This window comes from Eurosta solidaginis, chromosome 2, assembly GCF_040869045.1.
Source record: "Eurosta solidaginis isolate ZX-2024a chromosome 2, ASM4086904v1, whole genome shotgun sequence".
NCBI classification, from domain to species: Eukaryota; Metazoa; Arthropoda; class Insecta; order Diptera; family Tephritidae; genus Eurosta; species Eurosta solidaginis.
The window spans coordinates 211,025,252-211,049,621 of record NC_090320.1 but is presented as its reverse complement, the minus strand read 5'-3'; the positions used below and the strand labels follow the sequence as shown (position 1 = coordinate 211,049,621).

Below are 24,370 nucleotides of genomic sequence, written 5' to 3'. Positions count from 1 at the left end.
GTCATCTGGAAAATAGTAATCGAATTTGCCCCTTGACAACTTCGCCACTGTCGTTTGTTGGCGAACCAAAACTTATCATACCCGTCCTGTTATATGGTTCAGAACCATGGACCATGAAAAAATCAGATGAGGCGGCTCTGGGAGTGTTCGAGAAAAAGGTGTTTGCGACGGCGAGAAACCAGGAAGACTTGAATGAAAGATGATGCTGCAGCTGAGAAAGTATTTGTGCCGGAGACCGCCTACGGAAGCAGAGGAAGAGGGTTGCCCAAAATCCGCTGTAAGAACGAGGTGGGGAAGGATTTAAATTCCCTTGGTGTGACCGATTGGCGTCAGTTAGCCCTGCGAAGAAATGACTGGCGTGCCTTTTTGGACGGCCATAATCATTGAAACGATTAAGGCCCAATAAAAAATAAGAAACTACATAAAGTAAAACAACGTTAATTGAAGAAGAAAGCAAGCTTGACAAACAAACCAGTAAGTGAATTTTTGCTGTATTTATTTTTCATATTTGCCTTGAAATACAATTTGTGCACTATAAAAGAGTGTCGTATTCATGAAACATTTTAAGATTTGAGTTGTTTCCATACTTTTCAATATTAAATTTGAATAAAGCATACCACATACGGCAAACGGTACACCTTGTGAATTGTTCAATTATATAAATTTACTACTAAATGTACTTTCCAATGACGACCACCGCAAAGTTAGGTAACTACCAAGATAAGTGGTAGTGTAAATATGGTAAAATGATTATTACATAACTAATTTTAGAATTCATAAACTAATTGAACACATGTTGGAAAGCACTTTGGTACCTTTACATATGAATGTTTATATATTTGCATACACACATATGTATTTAATAAATATTATTTATGTACGTATTTTTGTCTGTACATGTATGTAAATTGGTAAAAATTATATATCATAAAACATGCAAATATTGAATTTATATGTTGAATGAACTATCGTTATATATAATTGCTGGCAGCAATAACAACTATATCAAGTTATAAATATGCATGAATTTTATGTGGGATATTTATGTAATAATCCAGTGAAAGTTATTAGTATTGAGTCGCAGACTTTATCTGTTTTTTGGCATCGGCACTGGTATGTTGCGTAACCCTTTTAACAGTGAGCTCTTTTACGACGTCAAATCTTTTAATATTGTTGTTGTAATTGGTAAAACACTCTCCGAAGGTTTGGTGAGAATGTGCCTGCGGGACTATGGATTCTGTCCGGTTTTTACGACAGGCTCTCCTACCACGGGGTCAGACATGCTTGCATAGGGGTCAGCGTCACATTCTATCACGGAGGGAATCGTGAAATGCATAGCATGACGTCTTATATTCTATTATCTTCTTACTCAATACTTTAATGCAAATTTTCTTTATTTTAACTTGCTAGTTTATCCGCCAAAGAAGCTTACAGGCGCCTTATGGCTCGCTACCTACTTATTTAAATTACTAACATTTTCTCAACATAAAATCGATTGAAAATATTCACGTTTGCTTTCTCAAGGGCTGTCAGGGCAATTTAACATTTGAGTTTTGCTTCATTTTGGCGTCTATGTTCCGTTGCCAGCCCTCCAGTGTATCCAACTAATCCGAACTAACACAGACCTATGACATTAAGTAACGGTACGAGTTCTTGTTCTGCGACTGGCTGCCATTTTTTTTGCAGTGACTGTCCCCGATTCACAGGCAAAGCAGCGGCAATGCCAAGGTAACGAAAAAGCAATTCAAATAGCAGATCTGTTAAATAATTATTGCTAATGGTAATTATTACCGGTTTAATTGACTATATTCTATAAAAAGTAAAGGTGTCTAAGTTCGGGTGCAACCGAACATTATATACTCAGCGTGAGTTTCAATTGTACAGTCCATTTCAGATAAATTACTTTTATACATATCATTTGGCAGCGCCATTGTCAAATGTCATTGATTCAAAACTATTTTTTGCTAAGTTATAGCTTATTATTCTAGTCTACGGCCCTTTTAAATTTGTTTTATATCTAAGTTGCCGTGGTCTTTAAGCGATCCCGGCCATTTTTACTAGAAATATTTTCTACTATAGGGAAAATTTGTATACCAAATTGTATTACGATCCGTTAATTTGTCTTCGAGTTATGGCTCCCGAAACATAGAAATTTGCTTAGCCATAAAAGGGGCGGTACCACACCCATTTCCAAAACATTTTAGTGTTTTCCAATTTAATATTATAATTCAATTTAGAAAGTAAAATTCTATTGATAAAAAGTTTTTTTTCGCTAGAATATAGCTTATTATTTTCGACTATAACCCTTTACAAAATCTTTTATATAAAAGTAGGCGTGGTCCTTAACCGATTTCGTTAGTTATTCTCAAAGCATTCCATATATTAAAGGCAACCCCTCTGCCGAATTTTGTTACGATAGGTTTAGCGATTTTTTATTTATGATTAATAATATTTGTAAAATTGATTTTATCACAAGTGGGAGGTGCCACGCCAATTTTAAATTTTTTGTTCCAAATTTTTATCAAGAGTCTCAATATCAGTCCACACGTCAAATTTCAACATTCTAGGTGTATTTTTTACTAAATAATCAGGTTTTTTGTGTTTTCCAAAATGGTATATATATAAAAAGTGGGCGTGGTTATCATCCGATTTCACTAATTTTCAATACCAATATATTATGGGTCCAGATAAGCTCGTATACCATATTTGGTGAAGATATCTCAATATTTATTCAAGTTGTCGTGTTAACGGGCAGACGGACGGACAGACATGGCTCAATAAATTTTTTTTTCGATACTGATGATTTTGATATATTGGTCCTTACGCGCCGAGAGAAGCAAAATCAGCACTTTTTTTAAAAAATTCTTATTGGAAATTCACATTTTGGATAAATATTATAAAAGTTTGAAGAGGTACTATAAACATAAAACCAGCGAAAACACAAGACAAGCGAGCACACATACAGCCACAAATCATCACATCATACAGCTAAAACGAATAAAAGCATCTTCGATATCACATACATTAAAATCATCACATCCATCCAGCATCACATACAAGCCATTATATCAAACAGTCCATTAGCTTCATCACACAACATCACAATCAAATTATTATAATATATCGCATCCATTAGAAACATCACATCATCACATTACTCAGTTCATCACATCATCACATTAATCAGTCCATCACATCAACACATCTCTGCCCAACGATCAATTTATCAAATAAAAACTTAAGGTACGTACGTGGTTGCTTGGTTGCACAAAAACCTTTTTTTAGTTGCGTGATTTTACGCACGGAAAGTGCATTCCGTGTTAGATATAATAAAGGCAAAGCAAGTGAAATTGCTAAATTTCGTGTTTTTTAAACACACCAATAGCCTTTTGACGATCGGGTAATTCCCCCCACCAGTGGTAAGGGTTACTCGACACCGCTCAAGGCAGACAGTCGGTGAATTTTTTTTTAGTTTTTTTTCGCACTCATCACTGCACTGTATTGTCCCCCTTGTCGTCACATACGTTGACAAAACTTCCTAGTCAGGAACCATATTTTCACTTGGTTGATAGCCTTGGCTTATCTATCACGGAAATCACTTTAGTAATCAGTTTGCGAGCTGAAATAACACCAAAAGCCAAAAAATTAGCACTGCGTTGGGTGGCTAGTGGCTTGATCACAAATAAACTATATCACTATATTATATAGCTTGTATTTTTTCTCATTTTTTCTTAATAAATATTTTAAATTGTACGTATTCCACGTCAAGTTGAATATACAAAATTTATTTCCTTTGGTTGGGAAAGATACCCTGGTTGGCTACTCGAGGATATTCATCAGCGTTCACATCACACTTTTTGCATACACATTAAATCCTCGTTGGGATTTCTACCTGTGGTTCACATTTTACACTATATCCACATTGGGATTACCATCTGCGTTTTAATTTTTTTAAACACGCCAAATTTTTTTTTGAAAAATATTTCTATCTGTGTCCAACACACCTGTTAAGACACATTAAATATTTGCAGACGATTCTCTTCTCTGCATTGCACATCACTGTAGACACATTAAATCCTTTCAGGACTTCTATCTGTGCTTCATATCACTTTGCACATACTAGAACCTTTCGAGATTTCTATCTGTGCTGCATATCTACACTTATATCACTTTATACACATTAAATCCTCGTCAGGATTTCTATCTGTGGCTTACATAATCCTCGTGAGGATCCCTATAAGTGGTTCATATCACTGGCCACACATTACATTCACGTCAAGATTTACATCTGATTCATTTTTTCGCTTATCGCTAAATTGACATAAGATTGCTTTCTGTGTTAACACATACAATCAGTTCAGAGTTTCAATCCGTGCGTTTTTAAAGATTTCACTTATACAGCACAATCACAGCAGGAGTGATAGCTGAACTACGTTCAAAAAACGAAACACACTTGTAATTTTTGCTGCGGTTAAATATACACCAACGCCACTAAGTATTTTGCCTCCAAGCTCGAACCCTTTAAAGAATCAAGATATTCAAATTAATAAAATCAATGGAGACGTATATTAGATTGGCTGATTCCATAGTGGAGTTTGAACAAGACTTCAACTCTGCCCCGGCCGAATCCCGGAACAAGCACACCCTTGCACTACTGCAAGAGGAGCTAAGGGCACTATGGAAGAAGACCAAGTCCACATATGAAAGCCTTCTCGGCAATCCTGAGCTGTCCAAAGAGGACCTCAGCTCGTTAAGAAGAAAGAACAAAAGTTGCTTCGCATGCTACCTACAATGCATGTCCGCTGTGGCGGCTGAAGCCGAAGCTATCACCCCACAGCCGGCGAAAGATGAAGCAAAGGAAGAAGACTCCTCGCGCCGTGGACATAAAATGCGGCTGCCGCCTTGTGACACCGATGTATTTAAAGGCGACTACCTCTCCTGGCCAGCTTTTCGAGATATGTTCACGGCGATATACATCCACAATACCGATCTGAAAGATGTCGAGAAATTATACTATTTGAAACAAAAAACGCAAGGGGAGGCAAAAGAAATAGTGGGCAGGTGCTCGTTAACAAACGAGGGTTTTGCAACCGCCTGGAAAAACTTAAGCGACAGATATGAAAATAAACGTATCCTAGTAAACACACAACTTAAACTCTTATTTAATCTGACGGCAGTCGAGCAGGAGTGTGGAACATCAATTAAAAAATTGCAACGTGAGATCAACAATTGCATTTCTGCGCTACAATGTCATAATATTGACATCACAAATTGGGACGCAATCATAACTTACTTATGCTCCACAAAACTCCCTGAATCTACATTGGCTCTTTGGGAACAGACCGTAGAACGGAAGACAGATATCCCGAAATGGGAGGATATGGACAAATTCCTGTCCAATCGCTTCCAGACATTGGAGACGGTTTCCGATCTTAGGGGTAGTAAAACGACAAAAACACCCAAAAGTCAGAGTTCGAATTCTAGGGAAAATTCTACGAAACTTGGGGTTTACCAAGCAAGCGTACCTAAGTCGGCATGTAAGATGTGCAACAGTACGGAGCACAAATTACGAAATTGCCAAAAATTCCGTAGGTTGTCCACGTCAGGAAAAATAGAGTTTATCAAAAACAATAGTTATTGTCTGAATTGTCTGTCGGGTGGACACACCGTGACACGATGCACTAGCCAATTTAATTGCAGCACGTGCCATGCAAGGCACAACACCTTGCTCCATCTTCCGACAACACAATCAAAGACAACTCCTCAAAGGTGGACTCAAAACGCCACCGACAATTCACCTTCAACCTCACAGCAGGCTAGGGCAAGGATGGAGTCTGAAAAAAGACAAGATAATACTAATAACGTCTCTTCGTGTCATGCTAACACCACTAAAGGGGTGTTATTAGGAACAGCACGGGTTAATATAATCCACAACGGAGTGAAATTTTCCGCCAGAGCGCTTATAGACTCTGGGTCCGAATGCTCTTTCATAACTGAAAGACTAAAGAAGCGAATAAACCTTCCGTCCAAACATTTGCATGTGCAGGTGTCAGGAATAAGTAATACACCATCTGCACAGGTAAAGGAATCATGCTCGATTAACTTAGGTTCGCTTACAGACCCCTTAGTAAGCATCAATACAGAGGCCCTAGTCCTGCCTCGATTAACAGGGGACCTTCCGACTTGCCAAGTGAGCGCAACGACTCAGCAAGCGTTCCCTGATTTGACTCTGGCAGATAAGAGGTTCTTCGTTAATGAACCAGTCGACCTCATACTTGGAGGCGATATTTATCCCCAGATCATACTAAACGGTATACGGAAGAACGTTCTAAATACGCTTCTCGCCCAAGAAACCGTCTTCGGTTGGATTTTAACCGGTCGTGCGGATGCACCTCACCCAACCAATACACGAGTATCATTTTTTAACGAAATTAGCCTAGACAAGCAACTAACCGCTTTCTGGGAAATTGAAAACATACCAACAAAAAAGGCCCTGAATGAAGACAATGCCTATTGCGAGGCACTATATAAGAACACGACGGAAAGGAATTCAGATGGAAGATACACCGTCGCCCTTCCATTCAAACAAGACTTCCCAAAAACGCTCTGTTTGGGCCCATCTCTTAAGAGCGTCTGCTCTCAGTTCTATCGGAACGAGACACGCCTAGCCAAGACACCGGCCCTACAGACGGAATACAATAGGGTACTGACAGAATACGTCACGTTAGGGCATATGTCTAAGGTGCACACCGTAGTACCACCACAATCATCTGATTGCTACTTCTTGCCGCATCATGCGGTTATCAAAGAAGAGAGTACAACGACTAAAGTGAGGGTCGTGTTCAATGCGTCATGCCCGACATCCAATGGCACAAGGCTGAACGATGTTCTACACACCGGCCCAGTACTTCAATCCGACTTAACAATACTGCTCCTCCGATGGAGATTCTACAAGTACGTCTTCAATAGCGACATTGAGAAGATGTACAGGCAAATTTGGGTAAAGGAAAATCAAACCCAATACCAAAGAATAGTTTTTCGACTCAAAGCAGAGGACCCTGTCAGCGTTTTTGAGCTCAACACGGTAACCTTTGGGGTAAACTGTGCCCCCTATCTAGCGATCAGAACCCTACATCAACTTGCTGATGACGTCGAGGCGTCTCTGCCAACCGCAGCGCACATCTTGCGAAACAGTATGTACGTCGATGACGTCCTTGCAGGGGGACATAGCATCGAGGCAGCAATCGCGGCCCGCGATGAAATCACAGCTGCATTAAAGTCAGCAGGATTCCCTCTGCGAAAGTGGACATCTAATTGCAGTAGGATACTACAGGGCATACCCAAACCTCACAGGCTTACGGAAGACTTTCTGGAATTCGAGGACGCGAGCATGGTAAAAACCCTAGGCATCCGTTGGAACGCGCATTCCGACTATTTCTATTTTACAGCGAAACCAATCGAAAACCAGGACATCTTAACAAAAAGGGCGATCCTATCTGCCATCGCCAAACTCTTCGACCCTTTAGGCTGGCTTGCTCCCGTTATCATCGTAGCTAAGATATTAATGCAGAACATTTGGCTGGAGGGGACGGATTGGGATGAACCGGTATCCACAATCACTCTAGATCGGTGGCAAACCTTCATGCAGGAGTACCCCGCCATTAACCGGATTCGTATACCTCGGTGGGTGCACTTCACCCCAACCAACGATATAGAGATTCACGGCTTCTGTGACGCGTCCGAGAAAGCCTACGCGGCTACGGTTTACGTGCGACCTAAGATCAACGACAGGACATACGTTAGTCTACTCATGGCAAAAACGAGGGTGGCACCAGTAAAAACAATTTCATTACCACGATTGGAGTTATGCGGTGCCGTCTTGCTGGCTGAAACTTTGGAAAATGTGATGGAGAACCTGAACTTAGGCACATTTAACATGCACCTGTGGACAGATTCGACCATCGTCCTCGCATGGATTCGAAAACCCCCGTGTTCCTGGTCAACATTTGTAGCTCACAGGGTAAAGAAAATCGTCGAGAAGGTAGGAACTAAAGCATGGCAACATGTCGAGTCCGCATCAAATCCAGCGGACTTAGCCAGCAGAGGACTTCCAGCCACGGACCTAGTCGACAACTCTTTGTGGTGGCAGGGACCTTCTTGGCTGCAAGAAGGCAAAGCAAAATGGCCATCTCAAGGCGAACAGGAGTACCACACAAACATCGAAGAAAAACGAGTACAAGTGCATGTAGCAACGAACATCAACAATAGCGAGGATATTCTTGATCGGTTTTCCGATCTATCAAGAGCGTTGCGGGTAATCTCCTACATTATACGATTCTCGAATAGAACACGTCCAAAAACTAAAATGTCCTTTAAGGCAGAGTCTCACCAGATCTCGCCCGACGAAATCAAGGCTACGACAAGCCGCCTCATAAGGATATCCCAAACCAACCACTATGCCGAAGAAATAAGCTCTCTGAGAACTCGGAAACCGATCGCGACCAAAAGCGAGATTCTCTCTCTAAACCCCTTTATTGACGAAGATAATGTCCTTCGGGTGGGGGGTCGCCTCAACGCATCCAGGGACGTTCCCGTCGACGAGCGTCACCCGATAATCCTCCCTTACGCCTGCCGACTCACCCGTCTCCTGGTCCAGTTTGTCCACACCATTTCCATACATGGCGGAAACCAACTAATGCTGCGGCTCCTACGCACGCAGTATTGGATACCTCGGGTCAAAAACATGATCCGATCCATCATATACAACTGCAAGGCCTGTACGCTATTCCGCAAACGTTCCCCGACGCAACTCATGGGAACCCTCCCTGCGGAACGCACTACCTTTAGCAGGGCATTTACCAACACCGGGGTGGATTTCGCAGGACCGTTTGACATAAAGTCTTACAGCGGACGAGGATGCCGCATGTCTAAGGGTTACGTCTGCCTATTCGTCTGCTTTGCGACTAAGGCGATCCACTTAGAGGCGACTAGCGACCTCAGCACCGCCGCGTTTCTAGCAGCATTTAGTCGGTTTGTCTCCAGACGAGGATGCCCGAAAAACCTCTATTCCGACAACGGAACGAACTTTGTCGGTGCGTCGAGGGCTCTCCGCTCGGAGGTCAAGGCATTCCTCGCTGATGCGCGCGACCAAACCCTCTCGAAATACGCCCACCAAACCCTGACATGGCATTTCCTACCAGCAGCTGCTCCTCATATGGGCGGGCTGTGGGAAGCGGGGGTCAAGAGTTTCAAAACTCATTTCAAAAAGATCGCATCGGATCATAAATTTACTCTCGAGGAGTTTAGCACCCTCCTGTGTAGGATTGAATCCTGTCTCAACTCCCGACCCCTAAGCCCATCTTCAAATGACCCGTCCAACCTGGAGCCACTCACCCCCGGGCACTTCCTAGTCGGGGGCCACTTACTAGCGCCACCCGAGATCGACGTCAGCGAGAATCGCGCATCACTCGTCAATCGATGGGAAAAACTTAAGGCGCTGCATCAAACCTTCTGCAAACGGTGGAAAACGGAGTATCTCACCGAATTACAGAAGCGCGTAAAGTGGAAGCATCCACAATCAAACCTTAAACAGGGAGACCTAGTCGTCATTAAGGAGGATAATCTGCCCCCCAATGAATGGAGACTAGGTCAGATAGCCAACCTTCATTATGGCCCCGATAACCGAGTTCGAGTCGTCGAACTGGATACAGCAAGGGGACAAACCACCAGACCAATCACGAAATTGGTCGTACTACCACCCTCCAGAGAGAGTGTGGAAGATCTGTAACTTCCACTTTTCCAACAACCCGCTTAACCCAGCTCTCGTTTACCCCGAACGAGGCCAACAACCCGCTTAACTCAGCTCTCGTTCACCACGAACGAGGCCAATAGAAGACTAAAGCAGGTAAACTATCTGCCATAACGAAATGTAGTCATTGAGTACGTTAACTCATTTAATCCGTATGTTCGGAACATACGTCTCCATTTAAGAATTTGTGGAATCGTTTTATATTTGGAATATTATGCGCTTGCATACTTATTTGGAATATTCGGACCTCGCGAGGTAGCATCAGGCGAACGTGTGCCGAATATTCTAAAGTAAAGTTTCTCCGCAACACCTCATTGAATACTTAAACGGGAAAGAGCTTTCCGAAGTATCAGAGTAAAAAGGTAAATACCCCCGTGTAGCAGAACCGCACGAAATCTTAACTCTTCTGTCAAGATAAAGGCCGGAATATAACGACTTAAGCCAAAAGCCTTATTCCTTTATTTTCTGCTGCTGACTAGAGTATCACCCCATATCGGCTGCTAGTTCGAAATCATCCTATATCGAAAAAAAAAAAAAAAGGTTCCTCTTTCAGGATTTTTTCACAAAACGACTCTATATCAGAATTACGTTCAAGAACGCCTTATCTCAGAATGATTTTCAATCGTTCCCCTCTGATGTCAAAATGCATTTAACTTTTGTAAAAATGCTTCAGAAAAGTTAAAGGTGAAAAAATAGTATTTCATGTTTTCCATGAGCACTCATTCGGGCCTGTTCTGAATTCCGACTCGGAATGAAAAGTAAAACGACATTGATTGCGACTCGGTTTCTATTTGGTGTCCTCAATTCCGATTGTAAAAAAATCGATTCGAGGTCGATTTCGAATCGTTTTCATTCCGATTCGGTAACCAGTTCAATCAGCTGTTTTTGTTTATGTGTCTTGGTTTAAGTATCATAAAATTTTATTTTAATTAAAAAATGCCTGCAGATATGGTTTTTGATGCGCAGACGCAAGAATACGTGCTATTGTGCGTGCGAATCGTAAAAATGCGCTGGATCGGAATTCAGAACAGGTCGACTTCATTTCGATCAGCATCGATTTGTTTGCCTAATGGATTTCTTGATGGAGGTTTTTAAAGAAAGATTTATTATGCCAATTTAACTCAAATTTAAACAAAAAAATACACACAACTCTTCCAAATAAAATGAAGAAATTAAAAAATTATTTGAGAGATAAATATCGCAACATTTGTGTATAATCTGCCAACTAACTTTCATTCCGACTGCTCAGAGGCAATGCTTTTCAAACCGATAATTTTTGGTCGGAATCGAAATTGAGAACACCAATCCATTTCGATTCCGAGGAAATTGATCGGAATCGGAGTCCAGAACGGGCCTGATTATAATATATCTATTTGTTAATAATATTGTTTTTTTCTTGATACAGAGATACATTACCCATGTAGGAATATGACAACAAAGTGCTCTCAAACCATGCGATTACTAAACTCACGTTCCATTGTTGATTTTTTAAAATAATGGATAATCGAATGCTATTCTTGAACTAAAGTCCGCGAACAATTGTAAAGCAATGACGATCTTTAAGATTGTGGTTTTTTTTGCTATTATTATCAACTAATGAAAACAAGTCTATCATCACTAATATAGAACTGATTTTTCGTAAGCGAGCAAATGACTAGGAATAGTGGAATTCCCATTTTTTTTTTTTTTTTTTAAACAAAATTAGACGTCATTAACTTTGAAGCCATCTGTTTTAAATTTAACGATGTTAGCGACGTCGAAACCTAGTGAAAAGCCCAATCGGGGTTGCAAGCGAAAAATCATTGGTTCAAATCCTACATCGTTAAAAGCTAGTGAATTCCCACCCAGTTGCCCCATACGTCAAGTTATTCGAATATAACTCACCTAATTATACTATTTACTCTCGAATGCCAGCGAACTTAGAACGGCACGCATACGATAAGCTAACGAGCCATCCGGGTGGAAGTGACCTTGATTGCAGGTTGCGCTTGTTGGTGTCACGAGGAAATGGTAGAAAGGCTGACCATTACATTAAAGCCATTTCTAACAGATCCCAGTGCGTTTTGTAACATTCCCTTGTGTCTGTAAAGAGTCAAGTTTAAAATAAGATATACACGATAGGTAAATTAGATCAAGACTAAGACTAAAGACTCACTGGTTGTAACCCATTCTGCACCACCTGGTAAATCCGGACGTTTGTCGGCCAGGATTGTCAACGAGGAGCTTTGAATTCATGTTTGGCACCTTTTTCTGCCAGTTCATATTCTACTTTGACGAGTTGATGTATGCAGTAAGTGCAGATGAAACCAATAGCTCGAGCCGGATATGAACTAGAAACCTTCTGCTTGTGAGAGGTTGTAAAAGTTGCCAAATCCCTGATATTTTGATCAAAGCAGCAAGTATATTCAATATGTGGTATGAAATTTAGTAAAAGGTTCACTATGGAAAATGGCATACATACGCACGTTCTAAGCTCAACGGTTACTTTGAACAAATATTTAAAAATAGACTATATTGAAAATTTTGCGATCATTGTATTGGCAATATCATCAATCTTCAATATTGATCGCACTGTTTCAGTAGATAATGATATTGCCGAAAGGCTGACCAGTCAATGTTGTAAAACATTTTCTGCTAGATCAGTAATAGCACCCTTGCGCACATTAATACCGGCCGTTTTTCACCTTGTGCATGACGATTTCTTAGCTCAGTAACTGTAGCAATCGGATTAAGACCAGCATTCTCAGCCAATGTTGATGGTATAACCTCTAAGGCATCAGAAAAAGCACGGAAACAATAAGCATCAACACCTTTCACTGTCTGTGCATACGCAGCCAACTGTAGGGCCATTTCAATTTCAGGTGCACCACCACCAACAATCTGAGCACGTTTCTTTACCAAGCAGTGCACCACACAGATTGTATCATGTAGTGAAAGTGCTGCCTCTTCGAGTACCAATTTATTTGAACCACGACAAACAATGGATACAGTACGTCCAGGATTTTGTATGCCAGTAATTTTGACAAACTTTGTGCTGCCACTTGGTACCTCCTCAACCAAGTCAGCATTTACAAGATTTTCAGCAATAAAGTGATCTAATGATGCTATCGGACGCCAATTCAAAGTTTTGCAAACAAATTCGATATCTTCACGTTCAACATCTTTTACAACAAGACACTTGATCTTGTCAAGGAAATGTTGGGCCAAGTCAGAAACAGCATCTCTTAAAATAGATTTTTGCACCCAAAGAACAATGCAGCCTGCTTTCTTAATTTGTTTGACAATATTCAAAATGTAAGCGCGTTCTTCTTTCAGCACACGATCCGTTGCTGCAATAATCTGATACAATAACATTGTGATCCATATCAGTCTTTGGCGCTGAAGTGCAAAACTGTATCAAACCAATTTTAGCTTTTCAATAGGCTTGGGTGCATTAGTGCCAGCCGAACGTGAGGTAAACACCAAACCTCCAATCAGTTCGGGATCTTCAACAGTTCCATCAATACTTCGAATAACCTTAATATTTTTCAAATCAACAGCTCCCTCCTTGCCGGGCTCAGTCACTTTAAGCACCGCGTCAACAGCAGCCGCCACAGCGGAGCAAGAGGTGCCAAAGGACTGCTCTGCTGGTAAACGACTTTCGAATTTAATGCAGTTGAAGCACTCTTTATAAGAGTATCACGATCAGTTAATTCAATTGGTGTTGACATATCAGTGAGTATTTCAATAGCTTTATCGCCGCAACGTTGGAATGAGTCGGAAATAGCAGTAGGGTGAATACCTTTGTGCAACAACTTTTCACAAGCTTCCAATAGAGCTCCAGCAATTACAACAACTGAAGTTGTACCATCACCAGCTTCAACATCTTGTGCACGTGATAGCTCTACTAGCATTTTAGCAGCTGGATGTAAGACGTTCGTCTGCCTTAGACCGCCGTCATTTGTTATAGATACTTCACCATTGCCGGTTTGAATCATTTTGTCCATGCCGCGTGGACCTAATACGATATGCATCGGAGACAGCTTTTGCAGCTTGAATATTTGATAGACGAACATCTGCCGGTTTCGATTTATCTTTGAAGGCTTGTCCCTTTGGCTTAACCGGAACGAAACCTGCTTTCGGGGCCATTGTTGTATTGTGTTTAGGAATTTATGTACTTTACAATTGATTGAATTAATTTAGGCAACGATTTAAGCGGATTAAAATCACAATATCGTCTACCAAACAGAAACCAACGGCGAACGTTGGATGTAAGCTTTCGGGGTGATGTAGAATGTCACGCCACAGCTGCTCGAATTCGAGAACCCGTGCGACGTTTGGCAAAAGCCTTACAAAATCTCTTCCTAAAGGGATTATATCCAAAAAGCGCTCACGTATTAATGATATAATAAAGGAACAACCTCCATGGGGAATGTTGCGTTCGAAGTCACAGTCTCTTGTTCGCTGAAGGTACATTTAACTCTTTACGTCATAATTTGAGCATATGTGCCTTTTCCTTACTTAATGTCGTAATTATTTAATGGATTTTAATTAAAATCTACGTTGATAAATAAATAAGATGAAATAACTGTGAAACCGAAATTTGCTGAAATGAAAAAAAGGGAATAAGAAATTAGAAAATTTATTGAATTATAAAAAGGGAACGATACTGGCATACTGATACTTACCCATCAAGTTTTTTCTTCATAGTGAAAATTCATTCAAAATGTATCTATACTCATTTCCATGAATGAGTGACATTTTGAATGAATGAATCAAGGTTGCCACTCGATGACATTTGCTTTTGTTTCTTCTTACGCCGTAAACACATTGCGCGCGACCCCATGAGATCACAAGTTGGATCCGCGGGATCCAACAAACTCGAGTGTTAGTAACCGAACAAAAAACCAACTAACGAAAACCCTGAAGAGACAGCCGGGTTTCACTGAAAACACACGCGCCAGATTGTATGTCGATAGTTTTTTTTGACATTCGGCAGTATTTTTTCTTCTCTTTTCTTTTTTTGAGAAAAGTTTGTCGTTTGACAATTTGGCGCACCGACACATAATTAAAACCAACTTTCTTGTGAAAACAAAAGGTGAAACCACTCGAGACCAAAATAATTCTCGCGGTTTATTTGCATTGTTTTCATTGTTAAAAAGGGTAGTGCAAAATTAAAATGTAAAACATAAACAAAAACATGGCACACTCAATGGTGGTCTCGCTTTCATGACAGAAATTGTTTTTTTTTTGTGTATTGAAGGTCCGACAGACTTTCGTCAGTCCCTCTTTAGCTTGAAATCCCAGCAGGAAGAAAGTAGTGTCATCTATGCTTTCGATACTACAACCAAGGGAGGAATTAAACTTTTTAGAACAGCTATAAAGTTAATGTCGCGTCAGGACTCAGACGCGAGCTGTCCCTAAATACTTTCATGACATGACCATTATGTCTCATTACGCTGCCAAATTGGCAGCACCACACAACTGCCTCATTCCAGTGAGTGGAAGAGTTATCAGCTGACAGCTCTACAAGTTACCACACTCGATAGTGTAGGCTATCCCTGCCAGGGTTTTGTTGAAATCAACAAACACACCACAATTTGTGATTCTCACAGAACATGGCCCAAATCAACACAAAGAGTGTTCCCAGACAGCGAATAAAGGCCTCTTTACATCTGTCGCACATTTTATCTGCACGAAGTTATTTGACTAGCCATTTTACAGTCATTCATAGGTTATATTCATAGTCACATTTGCATGGGCGTGGGTAAGTTTGTGACCAAATTTTTGGAGGGCAATTACAAGGAGCCGTGACAACACACGAGTTTACCGTGATATACCGTATATTGTCGCGTATTGCCTGCCTTAGGCAAACACCAAAAAATATATTGTGCCCTAAGTCTATACTTAATAATTCTTAATCTTACTATTGGTGGCTTTCAATATCAGCAAATTCATTCTGATGAAACTATTTTCAAAACGAAAGGTCATTTTAGGCGTATGTCAATCAAAGTTTACTAAACCTAACAGTGGGTTCAACCACTACACGTCACTATATCGGCAGAATAACTTAACCAGATTATTCATCCCAAATTAACCCTTATCCCGAGTACGCCAACCAATAGGTCAGCCAGAATCGACCCCGGGTCTCCGGCAATTAGCCACTCAACCAGCCTATGCAGCGATATTACTAAACGCTACCATTTCTAGACATGCCTGGATTTGCATTCAAACGCTCCAAAACCGAGGCACGCCCAAATGCGTTCACCATCGCTTGTCGTCTGTGCACCAAACCGCACGGTGTGCGATTGTGCCCAATTTACCGTGGTATGTCGACTGAGGAGCGACTACGTGCAATACTCATTCACCGCTATTGTCCCAACTGCCTATCCCCGTTCCACCGCCTGGAAATCTGCCCCATCCAAGACCGATGCCGACGTTGCAGTGAACCACATCACACGACGCTACATATGGACGAGGATCAGCCGTCGCCACCTCAAAGCAAGCACAACGACGACGATGCGAGCTCGGACGGGGTCCTCTCCATCCATGTCACGGAGCAAACTAAATCATGGGCCCAGCAAGTCGAGGAAGAAGAGGAAGAAGAGAGGCTGGTCAATGCAGCAGAGGTAGCCCAATCGGGCAGTTTAGAAAAGCCGCGATTCCGGCCCCCATTACGTCATGAGAGACCCGAGAACCGCTCGCCTATGCACGGCGCTTTCGCGCGCTTACACATCGGGGATGGCGCGGAGACACGTCCTTTCCGCCCATCGCACCGCCCTGCTGGTAACCAGCGTGACGACGCGGAACCGCGTCCGTCCCGCTCGTCACGACAGTTCACTGGGAGGGCGGCCCCTAATAAGATGCGCAACAACCATCGAGCTCTCGTGAGGCAACAACAAACCCCCACTGGCTTCAGGAGTGGTAGACTCCGGGACAATTTAGCGGCACCGACGATAACTCGAGCATTGATCGCCATCGCGCCGACAGCCATAGTCCGAATTGAGGCAGGAGGCCGCTTACACCTGGTCCGCGCCCTGTTAGATGCCTGCGCTCCCACCAGCATTATCGATGCCAATCTGTGCAAGGATCTACACCTGGAGCGTAACAATACGGCACGTCTTTCGAGGTGCACCGTCGTTCTTCGAGGGAAGTATGGGGTAGCGGGAAAGATCACGACCCAAGCCACCGTAATATCGAACTATGCCAGGTTAAACCCCACGGCCAATCTGGACCCGTCGGTAGCGGCTCCATTCCAGTTCATGAAGCTGGCCGATCCGACATTTTACCGATCGTCCCCAGTGTTGCTCACTTTGGGCGCCGACGTCTACGCCAGTATTATGGTCGGAGGCACACCCACGTCAACTATCGGCGGGCTCCTCACCCAAGGCACAATTTTCGGCCTCGTCGTGTCTGGAGCCCACCCACTATAAAAACCTTTAATTATACCACAAGGTGCATTTTTAAACCAAGCAACCCCACGTACTTGACTACTAACGCTTTTCTTTTTCATCCACAGTTCAGCGAGGCTGCATTACTGCGAGCACGGATGTCCGCCGGAGATCGTACTTACGATCCTACTATACATACGTATCATATTTTTTAAATTTATTTAGTTTATCCCGCCTTGGGAAGGTTGCTGGCGTACTCACTGAGTTTCAAGTTGCTCGCCGCAAGGGGGCCGGCATGTTTAGGCCACCAGCCTAAATATTTCGGACCACCCTAACACGCACATTAGTTATTTATTTATTATTATTACCGGTAACGGCTAACACCAGCCGAAAGCTAACCTTGAAGGGGAAAAACTCAACGAAAGTTAGCTATCGGCAGGTGCCGCGGACTTGTTCGCGGTTTTGATCTTTTCTTTCTATTTTGGAACGTCAACGAGCCAGCAGCCAGCCCCAGGTGAGTTTCCTAACTTTTTTTCGAGTGTAAATCGTAAAATCTAAACTGTGTTCTAGATTGTGAACTGCAAAGTGAACCTATTTCCTATAATTAAACTTTTGCCACTGTCACTTAAATTTTAATTCTTAACTTGCTATTTGCAATTAATCACGGGCATACATTTGAACGTGTTAAGTGCATTTGGTAATTCGATTAATTTCTTCCTAACTGCACTACGGCACATTCACTCGGAATTGCTATTTATATTGTGAAATTAATTAAACTTCCTGACGGCCAGGAAGTTTGTGAGTGCTTCACTTGTATAAACCATTATTGTAGAATATTTATTGTTTATAAATAAATTGTAACGAATCGGTAATAATCCTTCTCTTTTCTATTTCTTTTATTTGCGTGCGATCGCTCCCCACGACACGGGTGCCACATTCCCCCCGCAATCACTATATCTATCTAGATCCTTTATACCTGTACAACCAACCGTTATCAACCGAAGTTAATATACTCTGTGTGCAGAGCAAGATATTGCACCATGCTTTGCTAGGTAATCTGCATGTTCATTACCTTCATATCAATGATTTCCGGGAACCCATCCAAACAAAACCTTGGATGGAATTTATTAACAACCAACAGCCTATTTCATTTATAAAACTCAAAAATCAAAACCTTTGCTCAACTTTTCTCCATCAAAGCTTTATTATTATAAAGTTTTTTTATATTTTACTTTTTTGCTTTATAACTAAGTTTTCTGATGCTTAACGAACTATTTTTTTTTTATTTAAACAAATACCAATTTTATATTTAAGTCATTCTTTATCGTTTGTCATAACCGGCACTTAAACGCTTTTATAAGCACTTACTTTGTAATTTACTATGCTGTGAGGTTTGCGTGATTTTTCCTTTTTTTTTATTTTTTCCTCACTCTCATCTAAACTTAACCGCTGCTTATGCGTAGATTTTAATTCAGTTACTATGCTACTGCAATCACTGGCGGTTTGCTTTGACTTGTTAATGCATTAACGGGCATTTAAACGATAATACTTTTTTTTGCGTGAGTACCTACTAGGGAAACCCACTTTTGCTTTCTATAAATCCGGAATTTTCGGGATCACGATACTGCAATCCCGATATGCCGGGATTGATCCTGAGCCTAGTATATACATTATTTTGCAACAACTTGACTGGAAAATGTGAATCAGCACTGCTTTTGAAACTCTCAAACGCAAAATAAATAAGACTTAAAAAAAAATTTTCTAAAAAATTAAATATTTTATTTCTTTTTAAATCAAATCGAGCTCTAGGCCAAATAATAGTATATACTTAATAAAACACAATACATACATATTGCATTCAACAATTCCTGATGATGACTTCAGACTGAAGTCGAAATATCGACAAATTTAATAATATAATTGTATATAAAAAATTCACGTATTGTGTTTTATTAAGAATATACAATTATTTGGCCTAGAGCTCGATTTGATTTAAAAAGTTATAATTCAAAGGCCGTAAACAACAAAAATAATAACTTATTTCTTTAACAGTAAAGTTTAAAAAAGTGTTTACCTTTGAAAAAATTTTAAATATTTAAGTAAAAAAATTAAAACTGTACACATTTTATTAGGGAATTTAACCCTTCGTCTTACACATGAGTTCAGTCAGATCTTTTCCATTCTTAATCTCCAAAAAAAACCACTTTCGGTTAAGCTAGATGTTTGAAATTTTAGGTAGCTTCCTAAAATTTAATCATACGTCGATTTGTAAAAAAAAAATCATCTTGATATCTGATATATATATCTAGTTATATAGATATGTTGATTAATACATCATATTCGTAACACACACATTTCTATGTAATATTTTGCATGCAACCGCGCATAATGCATTTTTTCAAATTTTTGTATGTCAAGGCAACCTTTGCTTTTTGTCCTGGCAAGAGTTGGTATTCTTTTTAGTTCATATTTTTGAATTTGGTCGGTCGAGAGAGGGTTAATTTTCTTTCTAGCTCATATTTTTGAATTTTGCTTTGATGGCAGTTGATAAATAAAAGTTGAATGTTCAGGAAGTGAGTGCTAAAATATAATTTTTTACTACGTGTTATTTTTTGGTGTGCTATTTTGATAAAAAAAAATATGAGTGAGGAAATTGATTTTATTTATAACACTCGACCGCATAGAAGAAACTTTGACAGTGAATTTTATGAACTTATAGCAGATGCTTTAGCTAACGATTTGGAACGTGAAAGGCTGCTGAAGAACTTGAAGATAACCATCAACCTATAAACCTACCTGATGATTACAATGACATGGAGGATTTGGATTGTATTCCTGGCAATGAAGCTTCGGATATCGAGAACGACCCAATAATCCAACCAAATGAATTATCCTTTGATGATGATGATGCTCGTGATGATGAGTTTGAAGAAACAATGGAAGGACATAATTCCAATGACTTTTTGTATGGTAAAGATGGCACAAGATGGAGCAAAAATGCACCAAGCGCAGTTCGTTTTCGACCACACAATATCATGCGATTTCGTGCAGGACGAAAAGAAAATAATTCCATTGCGATCGAGCTATTCAAAAAATTTTTTAAACAAAACATTTCTTTTATTATTATAAAAAAAAACAAATCGTTACGCCAAAGACACAACTGAGAAGTGGAATAAGGCCATCCCTGACAAGCAACAAAAAACTTGGAAAGATATGACTGAAGCTGAATTGGATGCCTTCTTGTGCATTCTTTTTGCAGCTGGTGTTACACACAATAATATGCAAAAAGCAGATTTTTTGTGGCGTACAGATAAACTACCAATCTTTAGAGCTGCCATATCTTACCATCGCTTCATTGCCCTGGCTCGTCATATTCGGTTTGACGACAGTCATACTCGTGAACATCGTCAAAAGTTGGACAAAGCGGCACCAATTCGTGATATTTGGAATTTTCTAAACCAAAATCTGGCAAATAACTACGAACGTCATGAGACAATTGTAGTTGATGAGCAATTATTTCCATATCGAGGAAAACCCAAATTCACCCAATACATACATTCAAAGCCAGCGAAATATGGCATCAAAGTTTGGTGGGCATTTGATTCCAAAACTAAATACCCATTACAAGGAAAATTGTATACATGACGAAATGAAGGCGAGCAAAGAGAAGTAAATCAAGGTTAAAATGTACTGTTACAGATCGCTAAGCAGTATACTAACACCGGGTGCACAGTTGTTGCAGATAATTTCTTTACAACCTTGGAAGGTGCAAAGCGTCTCGCCAAAATAGGTATGGCTTTCGTTGGCACTATTCGGGCCAATAAGAGATGTATTCCCAGCGAATTCAAAAAAAGTCCTGCTCGTCCCATTTCGGATTTCACGACAATTTGGTATCAATTTGCAGTTATGTGCCGAAAAAGAGCAAGGTAGTAAATTTGATTTCCACCGTACATTACAAAAAAGATTGTTTTGGTGAAGCAAAAAAACCTGAAGCAATATTGTTTTTTTTTTTTTTTTTATAATATTGTTTTATAATAAAAATAAAGTTGGTGTCGATTGCATGGACCAGATGGTAATGCATTTTACTACGAAACGTTCAACAAAACGGTGGACATTTGCCCTTTTTTGTAATATGCTGGATGTTATGGAACTGGTATCTTACTTCATTTTCAAAGAAGATGAAAATACCCAAAAAAATTACGCTCGACGCAACTTCCTATGGACATTTGCTAGTTCGTTGGTTCTACCAAACTTTGAAGAAAGAATGAACAACGTTCATATCTCTATAGAGGCCTTCTTACGAAAACAAATAAACGTGAGTATTTCTAAATTTGTAAAATTTTTTATAATTTTTACTGCAATTTCTTTAGTCTCTAATTTTTTCTTCCTTTTTTAGAAACCCCTCGTAAATCCTACAAAAAGCGGCGCAAATACATTAGCTACAAAGAAATATTGTCAACTGTGTGCAGAATCAGATGAAAAGATCCGGAGAAAGATCTGATTATTTAGCTCGAAATGTGCAGAGCCGGTTTGGCAGCAACATTCAAAAATCGACTACGTTTGCTTCTGTTGTATTCCGCAAGAATAATAAAGTATTTTGGTCATTATTTGTCAATATATCCCAATGTATTTAGAGAATGGAATATAATTTAATTTTTCTTTGCTTATTTTTCAAAATAAGTAATTTAATAAATATTTAAATAACATACAATTAAAAGGTTCAAAAAAAATAAATAAATATTGCATATAACTCCTATATTTCTAGGTAAATGCATACAATTTGTATGTGGGTCCAGCCACACTCATGTGTACCGAATGTGACTATCGAAACATGTGTCTGACATATTTATTTATTTATTTATTTATTTGTAGTCATACATGACGAGAGTGCACTTACAGACTAATGACAAAACTTACATTTTTTTTGCTTAGTATAAATAATATATGTTAAGTGAACAATATAAAAATGGCAAGTTTATACAATTACAACATTAAACGAAGCTACATGAAGTGAAGCTACAAATTTGGATTTAGAGCTAAATAAATCAGGGACAAAATAATCCGATGGAGTGTCAAGTTCCCGTAAAGCTCTATAAATAGGTGTATTAGTATCATAGGCACTTCTAAATTGTTTTAAGAAAAAAAGTTCCTTATTCCGAAAACAACGGTGCGGCACATGGAAAAATATGCGCTCAAGTAAAAGAGGGAAGTCTATTATACCATTTATAATGCCGAACACTGTAGAGAGGGAGAGAATAGTTTTTCTGGAGTTTAACCATTTCAGATTGATTAATTTGCATCTGGCATTATATGGTGGAAGTGGGTCTATAAAATTAAAAGAACGTTGAGCCTAGTGCAAAAAAACCTTTTGAACACGTTCAAGTCGTTTGATATGACAATCAAAATAAGGTCTCCAAAGGAAGACCACATATTCAAGTCCCAATCCAAGGCAGCTATATCCAAATTAACATTATGCAAGTTTCCACGCTTGAAATTGAAACTTGAACAATCACTTTCGAGCGAAGCTTCGTTAAAATTATAGAAATCGAAAGGTATAATAAGAGGAATATGATGAATGGTAGTCTTAGAAATAGGATCCAAACATTCGGTTATAGAAAAATTTATATTATCATTAACGAAAATAATATCAAGATATCTAGAAAGACTATTGGAAAATTGGTCCACTTGATAAAGTTCTAGGCTTACCATATTGTCGACCAGACCTGTAAAAAACAGTACCAGTACAAGTACAAATATCCGTACCTCAGTACTTCGAACAATGAGTACAAGTATAAGTATCGAAGTACTTGTACTTGAATTGTTGAAGTACAAGTAAAGTAATTGTAAGTACTTTGACAGGTATTGAATGGTTTTCAATCGATTCAACTAATATTTTTAACAATCAGCTCCACTGTTGATCGAAACGATATTTTCCACAAATATGAGACCTTTTATGATACTAAAAATTTTGGTAAATCTTTCGCTAATTAAGTCTTTAATTTTGAACATCTCATCACCTTTCAACATTTGTTGGAATGATTCCCTTTCTACAGTTCAGAGTGGTGAAGCTCATCACTCTATCATCAAACCTCTTCCCACCTAATGAAATGGTTGTACGGCTTGAGTGCTTAAGGCACGCATGTTTTACCAGGTGTTTTATAAGCAGGTACTTAAAAAATTCGACCAATTTTATTTTCTCTTTTAGGCGTGCGTCACAAAATACTCATTTTGCACTAATAGTTCCTCCGATGAGCTTATCGTCAATAATTCGTGTTAATAATTATGTTAAAATCTTATTATTATTGCAAGACTGCAAATATTTCCTCAAAATCCTAAAAACAACTGCAGAACTCCATTTTGTGTCTAAGGGTCAAGTTGCAATTTGTTTGTAGGATATCTTTTAGATTCACTAGTCTACAGCTATGTTGCTGTAGGTGCTGGGGATATAGGGTATGACGGCGATACTGGTGAGGTTGTTGACGATGACGAGGGTGGGGCTCTGTAACTCCGGAAAATGGTGAAACGCAATCAAATTTATTGTACAATTTGTGTAGACTATTTTTCTGTCGTAGATGTCTGCATTACGCTGATGTCCACAAGTTAGGGGTATTTCGTACGGCGTTCTCATTAACTTTCACAAAGTTGATGAAAAAAAATGCGTATTTAAATTATAACCCTCAAAGCTAGATTTATTTAAACTTTATATAGAACATATATGATTTTAATACAAAAAGGGTATTTTGTTCCTTTCGGCGCACCGGGACGATTAACCAAACTCGAATCGAATTCAATTATGTATATAAGAATTTAATCTACAATGAGAAATGTCAACATGATTAACAGCTGATGCACACGCGTTTCCACGTAGATGAGGTTTTGGGTGTGTTCCCATGAGGGAGTCATTTTAAAATTACAAATTCAATGTATAAAGGAAAATTCAATATGTACAAATAAATTCAAGTTGCCCGCGCTAATTGCTCGCTTGAACAACTAGTTCTAGGGAACAACTTGCTTAGTCGCTTAGGGAAGCTTCCGAATTAAAACCCAGAGGCTATGGGCGTTGATCTTTTCTTAGGTCCACTTTCTGAAAAAAAAAAGAAATAAATAAAAATTATGACGCCATTGTTGCAACTTTTTTATATCCTAGCATAAAGCTCAGATGGTTTAAAACCTTACAATCTATATCAAGTGC

The 24,370-nt window shown here is 39.6% G+C and overlaps 1 pseudogene; it reads right to left on the bottom strand.

The window, feature by feature from the left end:
• Window positions 1-12,101: 12,101 nt before the first annotated feature.
• On the bottom strand, window positions 12,102-13,936 carry LOC137242581 (T-complex protein 1 subunit delta-like; annotated as a pseudogene).
• Between the last annotated feature and the right edge of the window lie 10,434 nt (window positions 13,937-24,370).